At 36.6% G+C, this 14,214-nt stretch overlaps 1 pseudogene; it reads left to right on the forward strand.

The window, feature by feature from the left end:
- Positions 1–12,283: 12,283 nt before the first annotated feature.
- LOC129494557 (WD repeat domain phosphoinositide-interacting protein 3-like) lies at positions 12,284–13,441 on the forward strand (annotated as a pseudogene).
- Positions 13,442–14,214: the final 773 nt, after the last annotated feature.

A 14,214-nucleotide genomic window follows, 5' to 3' on the forward strand; every position in this document is an offset into this window, starting at 1 on the left:
TGATGAAATAAATTTTTTAATATGGATTTTTTTTTTTGGCATGCCTGTATGGTTCATTGGTTAAGTGTCCATCTCTATTTCTCGACACAGGTCTTGATCTCCGGGTCATGAATTCAAGCTCCACATTGGGCTCCACATTGGGCTCCACAATGGGTGTGGAAAGTACTTTAAAAAAAGATTCTTGAGTTTTATCCCCAAAGGCTCTGGTTCCATAGATCTAGGCAGAGATCCTGAGATACATATTCTTAAAATCTCCCTAGGAGATTCTGATGCACAGCCAAATTAAGGAAACAGTGATCTAAATAATTCATGTGTCTTTTTAAAGATTTTATTTATTTGACAGAGAGAGAGAACACAAACAGGGGAATGCAAGGCAGAGGGAGAGAAAGAAGGAAGCCCCCTGCCTAGCAGGAAGCCCAATGTGGGGCTTGATCTCAGGACCCTAGGATCATGACCTGAGCAGAAGGCAGATGCTTAACCAACTGAGCCACTCAGGGGCTCCAATAATTCATGTATTTTAAGAGACTTTGTTACCTAAAACTATAAGTTTTTCTACCATAGATTTGGAATTTGTAAGATCACATCTTATTTTCATGTGAGAAAAAGCTTTAATTTCTTGATTTGGAAAGGGAAGTTTAGAATTAAATTTGCAAAATAAAAGGTTTAATTTCATATATTTTGATATTTCTGAAAATTAACACTAGAGATAATTTTTTACATATTTTCATTTATAGGCATCTATAGGCAGGCTTAGTTTAAAAGAAACCTCTAGGTGTAGTAGTAAATAATAGAAAGTATATGTGATTAATTATAAATATTTCATTGACTAGCATTAATTAACTGTATAATTAAGACTTTGATGACAAAGGTAATTAAGTTGATTCTCCTTCCCAAATATACATGTTCCAAAGTGCTCATTAACTATTTCAACCAGTTTATATTTCCTAATAGACTTTCAGATGTAGGTATGGTATTTGTTCTTCTTTTTAGAAACTATCTTAACAAATGAGTGATACTTTATGTCCAGGTGATTCCACAGCTGCTCTAGAGATTGCTGAAAAAACAGAAAGACTTAGTTAGCAAAAGAGTATGGGACATTCCCTTTGTTTTTGTTTGTTTTGTTCTTTAATTTGTATTTAAATTCTAGTTAATATACAGTGCAATATTGGTTTCAAGAAGAGAAGTCAGCGATTCATCACTTACATATAACACCAGTGCTCATCACAAGTGCCCTCCTTAATACCCATCACTCATCTAGCCCATCCCCACCTCCCTCCCTCCAACAACCCTCAGTTATTCTCCATATTTAAGACTCATATACTTTGTTTCTCTTTTTTCCCCTTCCCATATGTTCATCTGTTTTGTTTCTTAAATTCCAAATATTAGTGAGATCATAGGGTATTTGTCTTTCTCTAGTTTATTTCACCTAGCATATTATACTTTAGCTTCATCCACATCACTGCAAATGGCAAGATTTCATTCTTTTTGATGGCTGAGTAATATAGGTAATATATAAATATGTGTAATATAATGGCTTATATATGTGTGTGTATATATATAATATACATATATATGTAATTTTCTTAATATACTACTTCTTTATTCATTAGTCAATGGGCATTTGGACTCTCCAGTTTAGCCATTGTTGATGCTGCTGCTATAAACATTAGGGTGCCTGTACCCCTTTGAATCTGTAATTTTGTATCCTTTGGGTAAATACCTAATAGTACAATTGCTGGGTCATAGGGTAGTTCTATTTTTGACTTTTTGAGGAACCTCCATACTGTTTTCCACAGGGGCTGCACCAGTTTGCATTCCCACCCACTAAGAGTGCAAGAGAGTTCCCATTTCTCCACATCCTCACCAAAACCCATTGTTCTCGTGTTGTTAATTTTATCCATTCTGACAGGTGTTGAGGTGGTATCTCATCATGCTTTTGATTTGTATTTCCCTGATGATAAGTGATGTTGAACATCTTTCCATGTGTCTGTTAGCCATCTAGGTGTCTTCTTTGGAAAAGTATCTATTCATGTCTGCTGCGCATTTCTTAACTGGATTATTCATTTTTTGGGTGTTGAGTTTAATAAATTCTTTATAGATTTTGGGTATAGGTCCTTTATCAAATATGTAATTTGCAAATTACATCTTCTTCCATTCTGTAGGCTGCCTTTGACTTTTGTTGATTGATTCCTTCACTGTGCAGAAACTTTTTATCTTGATGAAGTCCCAATAGCTCATTTTTGCTTTTGTTTCCTTTGCCTCAGGGGGACATGTCTAGTAAGAAGCTGCTCTGGCTGAGGTCAAAAAGGTTGCTGCTTGTGTTCTCCTCCAGGATTTTGATAGCTTCCTGTTTCATTTAACAGAAAATCAGTTTTTAGTCGTTGTTTGTTTGTTTATTTTGACCGTGCTTTTGTGAATGGGGAAAAAAGGTGAAGGAAATAAATAATAAAAATTTTAATAAGCAAGATTATAAATATAAATTGGTCTCTTGATATAATTTTTGTCACATATATTCCTTAGCTAGGGGATTTTCTGACATGACTAGCTTAATTTAGATGAGATTTTTATGAAAACAGAGTTAATTTGTAGAATTGTAAAACATAAGTTGTAACTATGGAGTTCCTTTAGTTCTCTGTTGCAGAAGTATATAGTTACCATGGAAAATAAAAAAGTAAACTACAACCATTGGTGGATTCAATCAAATTGAATGCAAACTATTTTAAAAAAAATAGTAAAGCTGCTAATCTGAAATTTCCATTTATTAACTCATTCAGTCTACATGTATTTATTGAGTACCCACTCTCCCAAGTACTGTCCTAAACAGTAGGAATGGTGTTAGTGAATAAAATAAAATAGAACAAAATCCTTGCCTGACTGGGGACTTAAATTTTATATTTTCTGCTTCTGCTTTTTATTAGAAAAATCTCTGTGATATTACAAAGGGTAACTGAGAATTACTCATTGTTGCTTGTCTGGATATAATGTCAAAACAGAAATGCACCTGAAATATGGTGCAAACTACAAATTACAGTACCTGTGTTTCACCTTCACCTTATTTTTGTTGTGATTCATGGTAACACCAACAACACTTGGAAGTATACTGGACTTATGGAAATTGTTCTGTGTCTTGAGTCTACAGAGTGTATGCTGCACCATAGATGGAATTTATGAAACCATCTCATCTGAACTGCCTGTATGAGAAATTTTGACATCTCATTTGGATATATATCAGATATTCAGAAAGTCTCAATAGAGTATATTTTAAATGATGTATTTGTCTAGTATTAAACTGATATAAACTGTAATAAGGGTCTTTTAGAAATTAGAGGCAAGCTAGCAGTTTAATAAGAAATTTAATTTTCTGAAAGACAACTTCATAATGAGTCTGATCTAAGCCCTTGGCTCTCTCCAAAAGCAATGATTCAACTTCAATCTCTTTTGTCTAATGTTGTTTGACTGTGACTGATTTTTTTTTACATCTGAGAATCCCTTATTTGTGTCATTGAATCACAGAAAAAGAACATTATGACTCATTAATGGAGTAGGTCCCTCAAAGGAGTGGACAGTCTTGATTGTGAAGGGCAGCAGCAAAGCATGATCCAGAATATTCCTGTACTGATAACAGAGCATGTTGTAGAGTATTCTAATATTGGTATTTTTAAAAAAGAAGGAAGGAAAAGGAAAATACACAGTAAAAGTGCCTCTGAAACAAAGGATACATAATGACTGTGCGTTTTGGCCACTATGAAAAGGTAGGATTTTTGACAAGCCCTTTTTTCATCCTCATTTTTTCTTCCTTTTCCTTCTTTTCTCTTTTGCCATCTCCTCTCCTTCCTCCTGTTCATTCTTCATCTTTGTCCTCTTTTTTCTTCTTTGAGTTAAAGGACGAAGAAAGTTTAATTTATTCTTTGGGTCACTTTGGAATGTTCCTATATGGGGAACTGGGCTCTCATTTTTCTTTGCAAGTAGTTTATGCTGTTGTGTCTAGGCTCTACATCATACTGCCAGTGAGAGCCAATGAAGGATATCTACATTAAGATCAGGGCTGTGAAGCACATGATTATCAGACTCTTCTCATGCTTTAGCTATATATGGAGCTCTATGGACAGTGGTGGTCTGGTCACACAAGCCTGATGGGGCTAAAGGTGAGGGTTCTGACTTAAGGTGTTTGTTGATTTCTGGTTTACAGTAATCACTGTGGCTGCCTTCAAGATACCAACATGATATAACTGAATTCAGAGTTAGGAAAAGAGCCACCTTGCATTCTTCATGTTTTGTGAATGAATTTTTTCTAAAGCCCCAAATGAACTACTTGGTAATTGATGTAGGGCAATTTAAGTTTAAATGTAAAGAGCATGTATCACTATAGGAAAGAAAAAGGAAATTCTAATATGCAAACTCTTTAGGGAATTTTTTCAAGGGCTTTAACTGAAATTGGGGGAACTGTAATCTCCCTACTGAAAGATCAGAGGAACAGGAACTAGACTCTGACCTTTGTTGGGACCAAAAAAAATTCCTGGTAATATTATTTCTGGTTTCCAATATTAGGCACTAATAGAGCCTTCTGTTATCCAGTGTTTTCTTATGTGGTATCAGCAGTTACCTGCTATGTCATTTATCTAAGAATATCTTGCCTTTCTTTTTCTTCAAGTGTAGGACTTATCTGGCTTTGGATGCCATCTGATTTATTGAGAAATAAATAGGGAAGACTCAGGTGATACATCAATACCCAGATACTCAGAGTCCAGATCCATCTGGAAATATCAATGCTTAAGTCAATAAAAGTTTCCTAAAATTCTCCAAAGTCAGTGGCTGTTTTTTTCTACATTGTATAAGACTTAAAGGGGCTGTAGCTTCTAAAGTAGGACAGAGGAGTGGGAATAATCCTCATATTAGTACTTTCACAAAAATTTGGTCAAATTCATGTGTTATCACAAAGTAAATTTCCTATTTAAGAAGTTGATATTAATTATTTAGTCATAAGCTTTTTTATTTGAATCTCCATCCATGAGATATATACCTTGATGAGGACTGAAAGGAGGTTTTTTCACTTGAATTTATGCTGCCCCTTATCACTGTTTCACCTAGGTATGATTAATTATATAATAGGGCAATAGAAAATAAAATGAATATCCTCCTGACTATCCAAATATATCATGATACCAAAAGCCTATTTTAAGTACTTTGAAAGTAGATTCGTAATCTGAACAAAACAGATCAGTTCTATGTTGATTTTAGTGTCAGGAATCATTTGGTTCATTGATGTTTCTAAAATCTACTCAGTGACCTGAGAAATATGTACATTAAAATACCATAAAAATTATAAGAATACAAATTATGTGTAGTCTGTGATTACAGTCCTATGTATAAACTGTAGAAAACATGCTATAATGTTAATGTATAGTAGCACTATGGGTAATTAATTTTTTATTTTTTAAATTGTGTATAATAGTATATTACATAAAATGTTTAAAAAATCACTTGGTTCATAATAAAAAGTGTCAAAAGCAAATCACAGTCTTCTAACATTTTAGCTTTACCTCTACTTGAGAATATATGAATTTCTTTTTATCCTCATCAACTTTTAAATCCCAGATTAAAAATTTCAAGCCTGCCTTTAAATTTCTCATAAAGAAGATTTACAGGATTTTAGAAGTGAACAAATATTACTCCTCATGATTTCTCTTCATCCCCAAATCGAAACCTTCCAAACCTTTCGTGTTCCTGAGTCAGAGTTTCTGATGACTTAATTTTTCAGGAAAAGTAGGGCAAAAGTTGATGATCAAAGGACATTTTTAGAAATCAAATGAGGTCAGAGATCACTGAGCATATCCATACCATCTGGGAGGCCAGAGCCAACAAAAACTGTTAAATTTCGAAAAAAATCTATCAAGGACTTTGAAAGTTCTCTGAGGGTCACTTATAGCTTTATGCATTTCAATTTTGATTTTATTTCAGGTTAAGTGAAATTGTTATTTTTTAAAAAAGATTTTATTTATTTATCCATGAGAGACACAGAAAGAGAGAAAGAGAGGCAGAGACACAGGCAGAGAGAGAAGCAGGCTCCATGCAGGGAGCCTGACATGATACTCGATCCTGGGTCTCCAGGATCACACCCCAGGCTAAAGGCAGCGCTAAACCACTAAGCCACCAGGGCTGCAGGAAATTGTTATGTTTAATTATAAAACATGTACACATATGTTATAGGACACAAACTATGGGAAAAGAGAAAAATGAATAAAATCAACAGTCTATCCTATGGAGGTAAAAATGACTAACATTTTGCTGGATTTCCTTTCAGTGTTTTTCCATTAATTTTTTTAAAGATTTTATTTATGTATTCATAAGAGACATAGAGAGAGAGGCAGAGACATGGGCAGAGGGAGAAGCAGGCTCCCTGCAGAGAGCCTGATGCAGACTCCATCCCAGGACCCCAGGATCACAACTTGAGCTGAAGGCAGACGCTCAATCACTAAACCACCCAGGTGCCCCCCATGAATATTTTTTCTCACAGATAATATCAAAGTATCACATTATACATAACTTAAATTCCTACTTTGCTTCTTAGCAACATAAGAGTTTCTCCATGTTATTTATAGAAATACTAAATCAGTTTAGATTGTTGGGCCAGAAAAGGAAAATTACACAATGGAGTGGAAACCCCACCCCAGCTGGGAGTTGAGAGCCTTAATTTCAGTCCCCACTGCGTCCCTGTTTGGAACTACAAGTGTGGATACCACTTTCTTTGGATGCAGGTGGACAAGGATGAGAATCACCTGATAAGGGAGTTAAAATAGAGATCTGGACTCTAACTCCAGATATTCTGATTCAGCACCCTGAGGTAAGACCCAAAGAGTGGTATTTTTAATGAGGACCCTGGGTCTCTCACGTTGTAAGAGATTATGGGAGCACTTACTGAAAAGCAATGGAGTAGAGCAGTCTTAGTATTCAGAAATTGTTATAGAGGATTTGGAAAAGTCCACAGACAGTAGAGGAGGTGCAAGAGAGATACCAAAGTTGTCAGCACTGCTTCTCTTCAGCCAGAAAACCCAGGATAAGTACCGCCACAGGGAAAGCATAGCTGGCAAAGGGCAACAGCCACACCCTTCAAGGCCCTCAGCCTCCCGGCACCCCCCCACCCTTGTTTTGTGTCAAGCATTCTTTCATAGGACCTTTGCTTTATCCTGTCTTTTCCCTTCATTTCTGATTCCCCTCACCTTTCAAGTCAAACATTTAGATAATAGCAGAGTTCATACAGGAAGCTAGGTCCCTTGCCCCTTTCCCAAGGTCTTCCTGCTGCGCCATCCTTCTAATCCAGATTTTCCAGGTTCCCAAACAATATATCTTTCAAGAAGCCTTTCCCAGTTCTCCAGTCTTTTCTGTGTTTCTACAGTCACTTCCCCCACCCCCGTATGCTTGCTTCTTTCATCATGTTTATAATACACTTAATTCCCTTACCATCATTCCCTACTACACTGAGGTGCCCTGTGCCTAGCACAGTTGCTGGAACAGAACATACATGCAATAATAATTTATGAATTAACAAACAAATATACAATCTCTTCTTAAGGCATTTATGTTTAAAAGGATATAACATAGTACACCTGTGTAGTATGGATTCCCCGCCCCCCCCCCTTGGTTAAGCTCTGTTTTTTTTTTTTTTTTTTTTTTTCCAGATTACAATATTTTGAAGTTTCATCTCTGGTTTAGGAAGCATTCATAGTAATTCATCTTTTCTGAAACAGCAGGAGTATATCATTTCACACTATTACACATACAGCTTGAGGTAGGATTTCTTTTTAAATTCATTTCAATCAGTTGGCCTGATTTCCATCAGAGACTTCATTTTAAGTTGTTATTTTATCCTCTGATCAGAATAACTACTCCGTAAAGGAAACGAATAAAAATGTTCAAAGAAGATAGTTACGTCTATTGACATTGTGTTAAAATGCAAATGCAATGCAAACTGGAAGAAGTCAAACTGCCAAATAATCTGGATCATTTCTGAGTTCGGGAGAAAAATTCAAATTACTCATTTTCTCTATAGCAAGCCTCTGTCTGCATATTCTTTGAAAGAAAAACAGAAGTGAACTGGAGGATATTCATTTTTCACGCTTCGTTACACCGTGAGAACACCCACTGACATTTTCTAACATATTTTCAAAAACAAACTTGCATTTAAAAAGGTATGTACCATGTATAATTATTTCAGAACCAATTGGTGTTTCAAGGCAACCCCAACCCCAGCTTCTTAGCCCCAAGCTGCCACCATAGGTCTTTCATACCTGTCAATTAACCTCAACTATTTACCCTGTTTTGTTCACCTATTGGTAGGTTTTGCCCTTGGGATGCCTTTCCCCTTAAACTAAATGAGAAGTTGTATAGAATCCCTGTAGCTCTTTGCTTTCTGGTTTAAGTCATATATAAGTTTTCATAATTTAAGAATTTCCTGGATAACCCTCATCTCAGTATGTTCCTTGACCCCAAGTTGCCTCTGATTTTATCTCCCACATTCTTCCTTTGCCTTACTTTACTCCAGGTTCTTTGATTTCCTTGCTGCTCCTTAGCCACTAAGCACACTCCTGACTCAGGACCACTAGCCTTACCTTCATCTCTGCCTACGCGGTCCTCTTTTCCCCTGAAAGTCAGCATAGCCCATTTGCTCACTTCCTTGAGGTCTTTATTCAAATGTCAGCTAATCAAAGAGGTTACATCCTCTATTTCTTCACTCTACTTTTTTTTTTCTTGGCATTCATCACCCACTGACACATGATTATATTTGATTGCTTTATGTCTAGTACTGTGAATCTGAATACATAGGAACGTGAAAGCAATGACTTTTTCTGTTTTCTTCACTGCTCCTATATTAGCACCTAAAATAGTGCCTGGCACATACTAGGTGCTCAAAAATATATGTTAAATAAAGGAATGATTACTATGGGGGAAATAGGCAGTTTCTGTAAAGGGTAAATGACAAAAGTTCTGAGGTTTTAAATAGCATTTAAAATATAGTTCTTGACCTTTATTCCCTAACTCCTCTGGAGACAGCTATTAGAACCAGTGGCATTTAAAGATTCAGCTTTCACTTCTGAGAAGAATCCCACCATTACTATCTCCTCTTCACACCCTTGACTTTAAAACTCCATTCTCTGCAGAAATGCAGATTTGTGACAAAAAACTATGTATAAAAATGGCATCATGTTACATAAGACTAATAAAATAGTATACTTCTCTGTTAAAAAAAAATAGCCTTCCTAGTATAGCTTTGAATGATGAAATAATTTCCTTGGTAAATCTGCAATGATTAGACATTTGTGTCCAAGTTTTTTAGTTTTCTAAACTATACTGAGGGGATGCCTGGGTGGCTCAGCGGTTGAGTGTCTGCCTTTGGCTCAGGGTGTGATTCCAGTTCAGGGATCGATCCCCACATCAAGCTCCCTGTGAGGAGCCTGCTTCTCCCTCTGCCTGCGTCTCTGGCTCTCTCTCGGTCTCTCATGAATAAATAAATAAAATCTTAAAAAAAAAACTATAGTGAGTTGTCTGTTCATGTGGAGAAATCCATAAATTCATCCATAGATACTAATGTTGGATAACTTCCTAGGTGTGGAATTATGTCAAAAAGCATGACTTTATTTTTAAATTCCCTTCCAGAAAGGTGGTAGCAATTTACCGTCAGTGCAATAAAATGACTATTTATGGTGTCTATATTAGAGTTCTCCAGAGTAATAGAAACAATAGGATATAAAAGGAGATTTATTATGAGGGATTAGCTTACACAATTATGGAGACTAAGAAGTCTCACAGTCTGCCATCTTCCAGCCAGAGACCCTGCAGAACCGGTGATATAATTTGATCTGAATCTAAGGTTTGAGAATCAATGATGTAAATTCTAGTCTGAGGGCAGGAGAAGGGATGAAATATCTCAGCACCAACAATGAGGCAGAAAAAGGGGCAAATTCTTTTTCTGCCTTTTATTCTATGTAGGCCCTCACCCGATTAGATGATGCCCATTGGGGAGGACGATCTACTGCATCCAAAATTCAAATGCTAATCTCTCCTTTTTTATAAACATTTATTTATTCATGAAAGATACATAGAGAGAGAGAGAGAGAGAGAGAGAGAGAGAGATACAGGCATAGGGAGAAACAGTCTCCACACAGGAGCCCAGTGCAGGACTGGATCCCGGATCCTGGGATCACGACCTGAGCCAAAGGCAGATGCCCAACCACTGATCCACCCAGGCATCCCTCAAACACTAATCTCATCCAGAAACACCCTCACAGTCATACCCGGAAATAATGTTTAATCAAATATCTGGGATCCCCTGATCCAGCCAAGTTGACACTTAAATTTAACTATCATGGGGCGCCTGGTTGCCTCAGTCAGAGGACCACACAGCTTTCTTCTTGGGGTTGTGATTTCAGGTCTCATGTTGGGTGTAGAGATTACTTAATTTTTTTTTAATTTACACTTACCTATCACAAATCCATGTCTTGTCAATTTGGCATTCATATCCCTCTCATTAGACTATGCTTAATTTCCAAATAAAAACAGTAATGTGATTATAATTTCACCTAACATGATATAACTATCCTGCCTACAGCTGAGAACCCACTAACTCTTTCCCTAAAATTGAACACAAAGTCCTTGGGTGATGCTTATCTCCTTGATACTATGTAACTCAAATACTACGATGTAAAATTAGCAATACTTAAATACTGTGATATAAAGTCAACACATCTATCTTATGTTACATGATACGAGAACGATAAGAAAACAAAATACCTGATACACAAAAATTGTGTTTTTTCTAACAAAATAAGGAGGACTATTCGTGATTTGTCTAGTTCTCTTTTCTGTAACTGGTCACTTGGCTGTAGCTAATGTATAGCTAGCTACCTTCTTTCCTACCATTCTGTATTCCCTTGTATGGCTGGTTCAGCTGGCCATGGTTTTCTTCCTGGTGTGGTGTAACTGAATGTTTGTATCCCTCACCCAAATTTATGTGTTGGAACCTAATCCCCAGTGTGATGGTAGTTGGAGGTGAGCCTTTGGGAGGTGATTAGGTCATGAGAATAAAACCCTCATGAATGAGATAGTCTCATATAACGGAGACCCCAGAGAGCTCCCTTGTCCCTTCTGACCTGTAAAGACACAGTAAGAAGATGCCCATGTAAAAATCAAGTCCTCCGGTCAGTGGGTCCTTACCAGTCACTGAATCGGCCAGCAATCTGATCCTGGATTTCCTAGCCTCTAGAGTTCTGACAAATAAATGTTTGTGGTTGAAGCCACCCAGTCTATGGTATTTTGTTGTAGTAGCCTGAGCAGACTAGGATGATGATGTCCATGAAAACTCGAGCTGTACTTATTCCTTAAAATTCTTGTTCCATTTGATAGGTGAAACCTTGTTTATTTGCATTTGTTTTGTTCCTACAGTCGTTGAAGTTATTATATCTCCTGACCATTTGTGTATCTTCTTTGTGTTTTTTTTCTTTTTCTTGTTGAATTGTAGGAAATTTTTTACACATTTTGACTATTAAATCTTTGTTACATCTATACAAAGATTTTCTCCCTTTTTTTGACCATTTATGTACCTTTTTTTGTGATATTCTCATTCCTTTTTTTAATATATATTTCTCTTATGGGATTTCAGGAAACTTTTATATATATTATGACTATTATAAAAAAAATTCCCTCTTTTTCTTTTTCATTAAATTGATTCTGGCTGTTTTTTTCCCCAATCAAATCTGTCACCTCTTTTTATTGCTTCTGAATTTTGTGACATATTTGCTAATAAAGTTCTTCCCAAAACACTTTTTGTGGGTTTTTAAAGAAATATCAGGATCTTTCAGCAGTCTAGACATTATTTTGGTGCAGTGATTAGTCTGACATTTCTTAGTCATTTAATCTTTCTCTACAGATCTCAAGTGACACCTTTTTAATATTCTAAATTACTTATATTTACATAGGTATTTTTCTTGATGTTCTTTCCGTTGTCTCTTTCTCCCTAATCTCATGTCATACTACACTAATTACTACTACTTTATACAAAACCTTGTTCTAATTGTGCAGAGCCATACTCCTCTGTTTCATCTTTTCAACATTTTCTTCATTAGTTTCAAACAATTGTTCTCTCAGGTGAACTATAGGATCATTCTGATAATATGCCAAAAGGCCCACTGGAATTGCCTTGAACCAAATCATCCTACTTTCAAAAAAACTTAACATGTCAATAACATTTCATTTTCTGATATATAAAATAAAAGCAATAGTAATAAAAAACATGAGGCCCTATCCCACTCATTGCATTGCCAGATGGATGCACTGGGTGCTCAGAGAGCTCCCTGGTATGCATGCACTTCTGGCACCAGGGTGGTATGACCCTATCTCCAGGTCTCCCCAAGCAACATTTTGCTGCAATTATTTATATTTGGTTGTTGGTATTTTTTTTAAAAAAAGCCAGAATACTCTTCCAATAAAATGATAACTTTGAATGATCTGAAAAAAAATTTATTAAAATAAAATTTGGGGGCTCCTGAGTGACTCAGTCGGTTAAGTGTCTGACTCTTGATTTCAGCTCAGGTCATGATCTCAGGATTGTGAGATTGAGACCTACACAGGCTTCAGACTCAGTGGGGAATCTGCTGGAGATTCTCTCTTCCTCTGCCCCTCCCCCATGCATATGTGCACATTCCCACATGCTCTGTCAAAATAAATCTTTTAAAAGTGAAATAAAATGAAAATTTTCTACAGAAGTCAAGGAGGTCACATTGAAATGAGATAGAATTATGGTCATCTTGGACCCCATAAAGTAAGATGTTTACATGCACACAAAATCCCTATCAGTGTCGTGTCTTTGAATCCTGCTATAACCCTGCTTAATCCTTTATGTCTTGTATGGTGAATCAAGAAAGTAGCAATACTTTCTTGGCCTTTTGGGCATGCAAATGAGTCATGTGCAGCTTGTGGACAGGGTGAGCACCAAGAAGCTGCCCATGGACATTCCCACACAGAAGGACACTCTGAGAAAGGGAATCATAAGAATATTTGCTACTTCATCAAGGCATTGGATCCAACAACCATGAAAAGGATCACAAGCAGCAAACATTTAATTCATTTGCTTCAGTCAGGATGCTTCCCTCATCTGTGTATCTAGTGACTATGGCACGGTCCACATTTTTGCTGCCAAAGATCCAAAGAAGGAAGAAACAGTTTGGTGTCAGCAGTTTTCTTCCAAAATACTTCAGTTCTAAATAGAGTTTTCCCAAATTTCAGGTTCCCTCAGGCTCTCCATGCATTTGTGCTTTTGAAACAGAGTCAAATGTTATCATTTCAATTTATGCAGAAGGCAGCTACTATATGCATTCCTATTCAACTTCAAGGAGGAGTGCATCCGGATGCTTATGTGCAATTTCTAGAAATGAGCAATGACAAGCTGTGATTCTTCACAAGTGTGTGCCATCAACACCTACAGTGACAACCCCCACTGAAGTGCCAGACCCACCCAATAAGGCCAAGAGCTTTGTGGTATCATTGACAGGAGTAGCCAATCTTCCCATGGGGCAGGAAAATGAGATTCATTTTATTCAGGGTTAAAACTATATTTCTCTGTTATACTTAAGGAACAAAGTAATGCATAGACTTTAAAAATTAGTCATCTAATTTAGAATCTATGAAAGGAAATACTCAACATCTCTGTCAACAAGGTGATATTCGAGAGGGAATGTCCTCTGGTGATTTCTGTCAACATTGAGCTTAATGCTTTATAGAATGCTTCAGTGTGTTATTTCTACTTACCTTTCTTCCCATCTTTTTCTCTCTTCCACATTTTTAAAACTATTTATTTATTCATGAGACACACAGAGAGTGAGGAAGAGACATAGGCAGAGGGAAAAGCAGGCTCCTCACAGGGAGCCCAATGTGGGACTCAATCCCAGACCCCGAGATCACACCCTGGGCCAAAGGCAGACGTTCAACCATTGAGACACCTAGGCATCCCTCTCCCACATTTTTAAGATTAGCTATAAACCAATATTTTGGAAATGAAAGGCACATCCATTTTTTAAAAACATTGAGTAAGTACCATAAGTTATGGGCTCTTTATTGTTAAGTACTGTTTGACATATCTACTTTTTAAAAATTCCTAATAAAGAGACTTAATTTTGTGTTTTTGATTTCAACATTTAAAATCAAAAGAGCAGCAAATGCTCCATT

The sequence above is a fragment of the Nyctereutes procyonoides genome, unplaced genomic scaffold, assembly GCF_905146905.1.
Source record: "Nyctereutes procyonoides isolate TBG_1078 unplaced genomic scaffold, NYPRO_anot_genome, whole genome shotgun sequence".
Lineage (NCBI taxonomy): Eukaryota > Metazoa > Chordata > Mammalia > Carnivora > Canidae > Nyctereutes > Nyctereutes procyonoides.